This window comes from Lonchura striata, chromosome 3 (genome assembly GCF_046129695.1).
Source record: "Lonchura striata isolate bLonStr1 chromosome 3, bLonStr1.mat, whole genome shotgun sequence".
NCBI classification, from domain to species: domain Eukaryota; kingdom Metazoa; phylum Chordata; class Aves; order Passeriformes; family Estrildidae; genus Lonchura; species Lonchura striata.
The window spans coordinates 44247153-44253929 of NC_134605.1; the positions used below are offsets into that span (position 1 = coordinate 44247153).

The window sequence follows — 6777 nt, forward strand, 5'->3', positions numbered from 1 at the left end:
ACCGCCTCCCCCGCCGCCTCTCGCCCGCCGCGGCGGGGCGCGGACGGGGATCCCCGGGGCTCCGCGGGGCTCCGCGGGGACAGGCGGCCAGCTCGGGATCGGAAGCGAGCAACAGGTGGGGTGAGGGACGCAGCGAGGCAGAGCATGGGGGGCCCCGGGAAGGGCCCTCCCCGGCAGCGAGCCGGTGAGCGCCCGGTCCTTCAGCTGGCCCGGGCCCCCCGGCTGCTGCCGTGCCCAGCCGAGCGTGGCGGAGCTGCGCCGAGGCAGAGCGGCCCGGCATCTGTCCCTGCCCCGCACGGGGCTTCGCTTTCAAGACCCTGGACAACTCCGCCCGGTCTGGCCGCTCTCAGCCCCCACTCTTGCCCCTCTGCCGCCCTCGGGCTCCTGAGGCTCCCGGAGTGGCAAGCCGCGGGGTGACTGGGACTCTGTCAATCTACAGGCTCTGCATTGCCTCAGCGAAAATCCGTCTCAGTGCCTCCGGGCTTGCTGTGTCCGCACGGCTTTAGTGTGTGCTCTTACCCACAGCTTGAAACCGGGGATACCTATACACAAGAAACACATGGCAGTGGAGTTCTCGGAATTGCCCTATGTGCTCTGTCTCCTGCATACACTCATAAGTTTCACGTGGATCAGGAGCATAGAGCTTCTCCTCTGTCTTGTGCAGCCCTGAACAGGTTAGTTTGCCTGCCAAATAAGCCGTGGCTAGATACCCACATTTCCTCCACCTCCCCAGCATGTTCTGATAAGCAAACCAAAGGCTGTTTTCAGAATTTTAATTTCCCTATTTTTACTCTGCAGGCTAGTTCTGCAAAGAACCTTATCTGTAATAATAGGACCCACTTCTACACAGAGGTTGCAAAATAGAAGATGTTATCAGGACTGATGTGGCTGCTCCCATCTGCTACCCCAAAAGACAAGGCTTGCAATACCATTGGAATAAAGTCTACTCCTACAGAACCCTACAGAAACAATCCAGGATTCTTTTATGTTTTTCCAGTCCTCTCTTGCTTTCTTTCCCCTCCACCCATACCCACCTCTCAGGGGTAAGTAACTTTCTGGTTGTACCAGTTCATTCAGCTCTGGCAAGCAGGCTGAATGTTGACATTTACAAATATTCCACTGCCTAAAAAACGTCTCCTCATTGCCTACCTTTTGCTGGAAGCAGAGCAGAAGACTATAGTGGAAAGGAACTGCCACGTGTATGCTAAAGATCCAAAGGCCAAGTTTTGGGTTATTGCATCTAACGGTTCCTTTAATGTACATTTTACATCAAGAAATACAGTCCACAATCCTAAATGCAAGCATAGGTTCATGCAGGCTTATTAGAACATACTTTGAGGTGTCAAGATTAAAAGCACTGGCAAGCATTACATTCATTAGTTAGGGTTTGGATGCTCGCTTGAGTGTTATTGTTTTGGTTGAAATGTTATTTTAGAATCCTATAATTTCTACCCAAAATCACTAGTCCAGTTAGGCAGCAGACTGTCTCTGTACTGACAGGACCACAGAAATAATATTATTATTGCCCTAAAAAAAGCCTCAGAAAATGCACCACAAGTGAAAGGAATGGTGTATTTTTCACTTTGTCCTGTTATAAACAGTGTCCTTCCTGGAAGGCTCATTCTTTTAAAACGGAATGAAATGACAAAATGACAGAAAATATAAATGCAAACAGAGGGAATCGGAAAAGGTGTGAATGTCTACAGAGTATGACAGGCAGGGCTTGTCTCCGATTTCCGTGCTGACTAAGTCCTCAGTACTAGAGGGCTCTGGCTGCTTGTTCCGATGAGTCTCTCTCACTCCGAGGACAGACTCCGCAGCAACTGCTGAATTTTCTCTTCTTGTTGTCATTCCTCTCGCACGCCGCATCTCTGGCGCCGAAAGGAAGCTGGGTGAGCAGAGCACGAAGGGGAGCTGGGTGAGCAGAGCACGAAGGGGAGCTGGGCGAGCAGAGCACGAAGGGGAGCTGGTTGAACAGAGCACGAAGGGGAGCTGGTTGAGCAGCGCCGCCGCTCCCCATCCGCGGCCCGGCCGGAGCCGCCTCCGCCGCCAGGTGTCCCCTGGCAGCCGCGCGGGGGCCGCCCCGGGGCCGCGCTCTCGCTCCGCTTTGCTGAACTCGCCCGCGGAGTGCCTGACCCACCTCGGCTGCGGCTGATTTTCTCCTGCCTGCACCCTCAGTGCAGCTAAAAGGTTCTTTCATAAGCTTGGCTATATTTCATGTGCAAACTTAGGAAGGCGGCAGCACACTGTACTAATAGCTGTAATATTTTGCATGCTAAGAACAATTTTTGCATATACTTACTCTGTTTTCTTTTAAAGACTCGTCTTATAAAGCACTTCGGATGCAAATCAGCTTCCTCCAATATTATTTCGGTGTTTCACCTACTATCCTAAAGAACATTATGCTTCAAAAACCTGACATCTTATCTGTAAGTCATGGCATTTCCTTATCCTCTAAAAAACTGCAACTCAGTCCTTACCGACTGCAGTGGTGAGCTTAACTCCTTCCTGCACTTAGGGTGCATTCACCCCTCTGCACACTGTCCTGTCTAAAGGGGCTCCATCTGGATGTGAGAAATGCTTAGGCAGTCTGCTGTGTGGTGCCTCTGAGGCTGACATCCACCATTAAAAAACAGACAAACTGTGGTAATGCTTGTGAATTAAAAAAAAAAAAAAGAGTATTTCTCAGCTGACAGAATGTACTTCATGATGGAACTGTGATAACTGACTTACTTAACAGGTCTAAACATTTACAGCCAACACTCTAAATGGTGTTTAGGTTGCATTCCCAAAAATAATCATTACCTGTGTCTTGACAAGATCCAGCACACTGATACATATTAGGGTTTTGCTGTTAGGACAGTCTGGAATCTTGCTGTGATCACTGGTTTTGTTTGGTTTGTTTTTTTGGTTTTTTCTCCTTAATTTATTTTTTAACTTTTTTTTTTTCCCCTCTCTGACTCCTTTTCCTTCTCTCTCACTCTTCTCTCACTCCTCCAGTACCATTCCTTTTGGCTTCCAGGCTACCATCTGTGTACCCTCAGGGAGTCAACAAGAGAAGAACAAGGGCCAGAAACCAGAACACAGGTGAAAAGAGGTAAACAGAAGCTTCTTGTTTCTGTAAAGGAATGTTCAAGCCTCAAAAGCACAAGAGCAAATGGAGCAAGAGGAATCCCTTGCCCAAACTAAAAACTGATAAACCTACAATTGAAATGGATGGAAAAAAAGAGGACACTGACTTTCGATTCAGGTTCTAATTCTTGCAGGATGCATGTATTTACTTGAATTGCCTAGTGAAGGACACTCGCCACAGATTTGGGATAAATCACAGCAGGACAGTTCAGCCTTTGACAATATAGATCCAGAAGGTATTATAATAGCTCAGCTACACAAGTAGCATGCAAGCAGAAATCAAACAGAAGACACCCCACAGACTACATGTTGGGCAGCTCTGATTAAGATGGGTGCCACCTTTTTCCTGCAGTTCTCTTCTCCTGTTCATATTTAACTTCACTTCTCCTGTTGATATTTAACTTCAGAGTACCCAGCTCAGCCACATGTGAAACTAGTCTTCAGACACTGTTAGCACACAAGGAATTGTTCCAACATCGCCTACTAAGTGTTTGTTTCCAGTGACATAAAGACAACTCTAACAAAAAAACTGGACTTCTTCATTCGTTCTTAGGAAAGTGGGTCCAACTGAGATCCTTGGAAGTGGTGTGGGAGGGGGAAAAGACATCCGGTAGCCACATGATGAGGCTTGTTTTGCTGACAGAAGACAAATAGAAATAGGCAAGCTGAAGAAAGTTTAGGTTTGTTTCCTCAGCCTTGTGCATAAGCCTAGAATCCAGATGAAGTAAGCATGTGCTGAGCACAAGATTTCACTGATACATAAAGATGTCATCTCGCTCACAAATTTTTTTGCTGAGGTTGCTCAGTATTTCCTAATGCAGTTAATAAGGTGAGGTGCTCTATTTGGGAATTCTGGCTAGGTTTTTGGAGCAACTTCAACTCTCTCTGGTCAACCAGAGGAAGGCTGTGAGCAGCAGCAGCAAGGCAGCTCTGGCTTCACAGGCTCCCAGTGATTCACCACGCCATCCACAGGCTGGTCTGAAGGTCAGCGCAGCAGGCAAATCCCCAGACTCCATGTTTCCATAGATCCAGCAGCCCTGGAGCCACACTTGTATAGCCTGGTACATACAAGAACTCCTATTCCAGTAACCACTAAGATTTGGCAGTTTTTTATACCTCAGAATAGGCTGAGTGGATTTTGTTCTTCTAACCCCAAGCTGCCCTTTCATTTGGACATTATATGGGTGAAACCATGTACTCAAACTCTGTAAAGTGCTTATTTTACATGTTGCTGCCAAAGTGCAAGCGGAGTTTACCACAATACTAATATTTCATCCCAGTGGCTTCCCTAAGATACGAGCAATTCAGTGAAACAAAACATCCTCTGTATCCTCTGAAACTAGTTTTGAAAGCTGATGGCAGAAAATACCATTGGTTTTAATTAGCAATATCCTTTTCATGAATTCCCTACTAACCAAAAGAGCATACTATATTTCATCTCACTTCCTTTAGTTTACTTACTACTGCCTCTCTTCTCTGTGGTTTACCAGCAGGAAACCACCAGAGGGGACATATCCAGATAAGATTAAACAACATAATATTATCATCTTTACTATAACCAGGCTGGCAGATTTTTTTGCTAGATGCTGAAATGAGATTCACAGCCATTTTGGCTTCCATTCATTGTGGAAAGAAACCATTCTTATAAGTCCACAATACTTCACTAATTCCTGAACTATTTCACTTGTGACAGGCCATTTTTATTTTATTTTATTTTTCACTGAAATGCACTCCAGACAGAAATCCAGGTTCACCCCAATTGAATGTAATAGGAAGCGGAAGCAGGGTGTCCTGGAAGTGAATGTATCTCCAAAGGTAAGAGTGTTTTAGAGCAAGATAGTTGTGGGCACTGCTCTGCTGAGGAGCTATTGAAAAATCACCAAGTGACTTCTTTCTAGTGGCAGTGGGACAAGAGTGTGCCTGACTCCATACATTTCTACTTCAGCTCACCCCTGAGGGTTTTTCAATGGACACAAAACCTCAAGACTACAGATGAGAAAAAAGAGATGCAGACAGATGCAGGAAAAAAAGATGCTAATCTCATTCTACCTTGGATATTCCCAGTCCGAATTCTTTATGCCTTGTCATGCTGGGTAAAGCATAAACTCCCTGCAGCAGCATGAGTAGAGCTGCATGTGACATTTGCAGCCATTGTATACATCACTTTTCACTGAGACTGGAGCAATATTAACCAATAGCTAACATGGATGGTCACATTTACTTGCAAAATCTCTCAGAGTTTTTTATGGGATCAGTACTCTTCTGCAGTTCTGGAAGAGTGCTGCTGTGGTTTTTATCAGAAACCTTCAGTGTCTTGAAAAGACATCTCTAATCCCTTAGCTGTTTCACAGATACTGAGACCACATTAATTCCCAAGGAATTTCTCCTTCCAGGTAACAGAAAGTTCACCCAGTAAGGGAATCTCATCACTGTAAACAGGTTGCAACATCCAACTGCTGAGGAGGGAGGGGAAAAACTGGAGTAAATTGGCATGACGAGGTGTGTGAATGAAGTCAGCCAGGGAGAAAAGACAGTCTAGGCATCAAAAGACAGGCTGCCTCAGCACATCTCCAGGGCAACTTCTGCTGGCAGCTCTCATAATGTCTGCATCTTAGGTCAAGCAAATTGATAATATACACTAAAATGTCATTATAATTATCACTGAGATCAGTTCTTAATATTACCACTCTTCTTCTTTTTGGGGTTTGTTTTTTGGTTTTTGTTTGTTGTTGTTGTTGGTGGTGGTGGTTGTTTGATTGTTTTGGGTTTTTTGTTTCTTTTTGTTGCTATTAATTTGACAAGCATATCTTCTGGGATTGACATTTTCCAGACTTGGTATTAGCACATGACAAGCCTTGAAACATGAAAGAGAATCAGCAGAGCAATTAAAGCATATAAAGATTATTTTCCACATGGCTGGACCAAAACTTTTGCACTTGATGTAACATCAAAAAAATCTGAAATTAGAAACAAAAAAAAAAATTTAAAAAATACATAGTTCTTAATAGAAAAATGTTCTGAGCTAATTTTTAAAGAAGTTTAAAGGTTTTGGTATTTCTTTGTTAAATTTTCATTTTAAGATGCTATAATGAGATATAGTAGGCTGGGTTGTTTCTCAAATGGAATAAAAGATTATATATATTTAAACTAGATAGTTCTTTTAATAACTGAGGTAGAGTGAAGAAGAGAAGGCACTATGAAATCACTATTGATCTCACCACACCAAACTAATTTATTTGGGAAAGACTTAAGACGGTGCTGAGAAGTATGGAAAATCCATTGATAGAGAAATTGATCTTTTTTAAGGACATTCTACTTGAAGAAAATTAGTTAATACTTTTTCAATGTTCCATAAAGTCCTAGACTTTAAAGCTCCAAAGGTCCATTTTTGATAATCTGCTCTGACCTCCTGTATATGACATGTCATTGAACTTCTATGAATTAATTTTTGTTTCAGTTATGTGTCTTCTAGAAAAATTTCCAGTCATTATATACATAATGTACACTAAAGGAAAATTCACTGGAGTCCTTGGTACATTGTTTCAATTACTTTCAGTGTTAAAAATGTGTGCTTTATTCCTAGTTTGAACTGTCTACCTTTCAGCTAATGTATCTTGTTATACTTTTGTCCACTATATTGAAAAG

General features: G+C 43.8%; 1 long non-coding RNA gene across 2 annotated transcripts; it reads left to right on the forward strand.

Moving 5' to 3' along the window:
* Positions 1–33: 33 nt before the first annotated feature.
* Positions 34–5036, forward strand: LOC110468929 (uncharacterized). Of its 2 annotated transcripts, none has more exons than XR_013339710.1 (5): positions 34–115; positions 440–674; positions 799–1043; positions 2320–2429; positions 3001–5036. It is a non-coding gene; the product is annotated as an uncharacterized LOC110468929 (long non-coding RNA). The 2 variants fall into 2 exon arrangements; XR_002465167.3 differs by having other exon boundaries at positions 55–115; positions 526–674.
* Positions 5037–6777: the final 1741 nt, after the last annotated feature.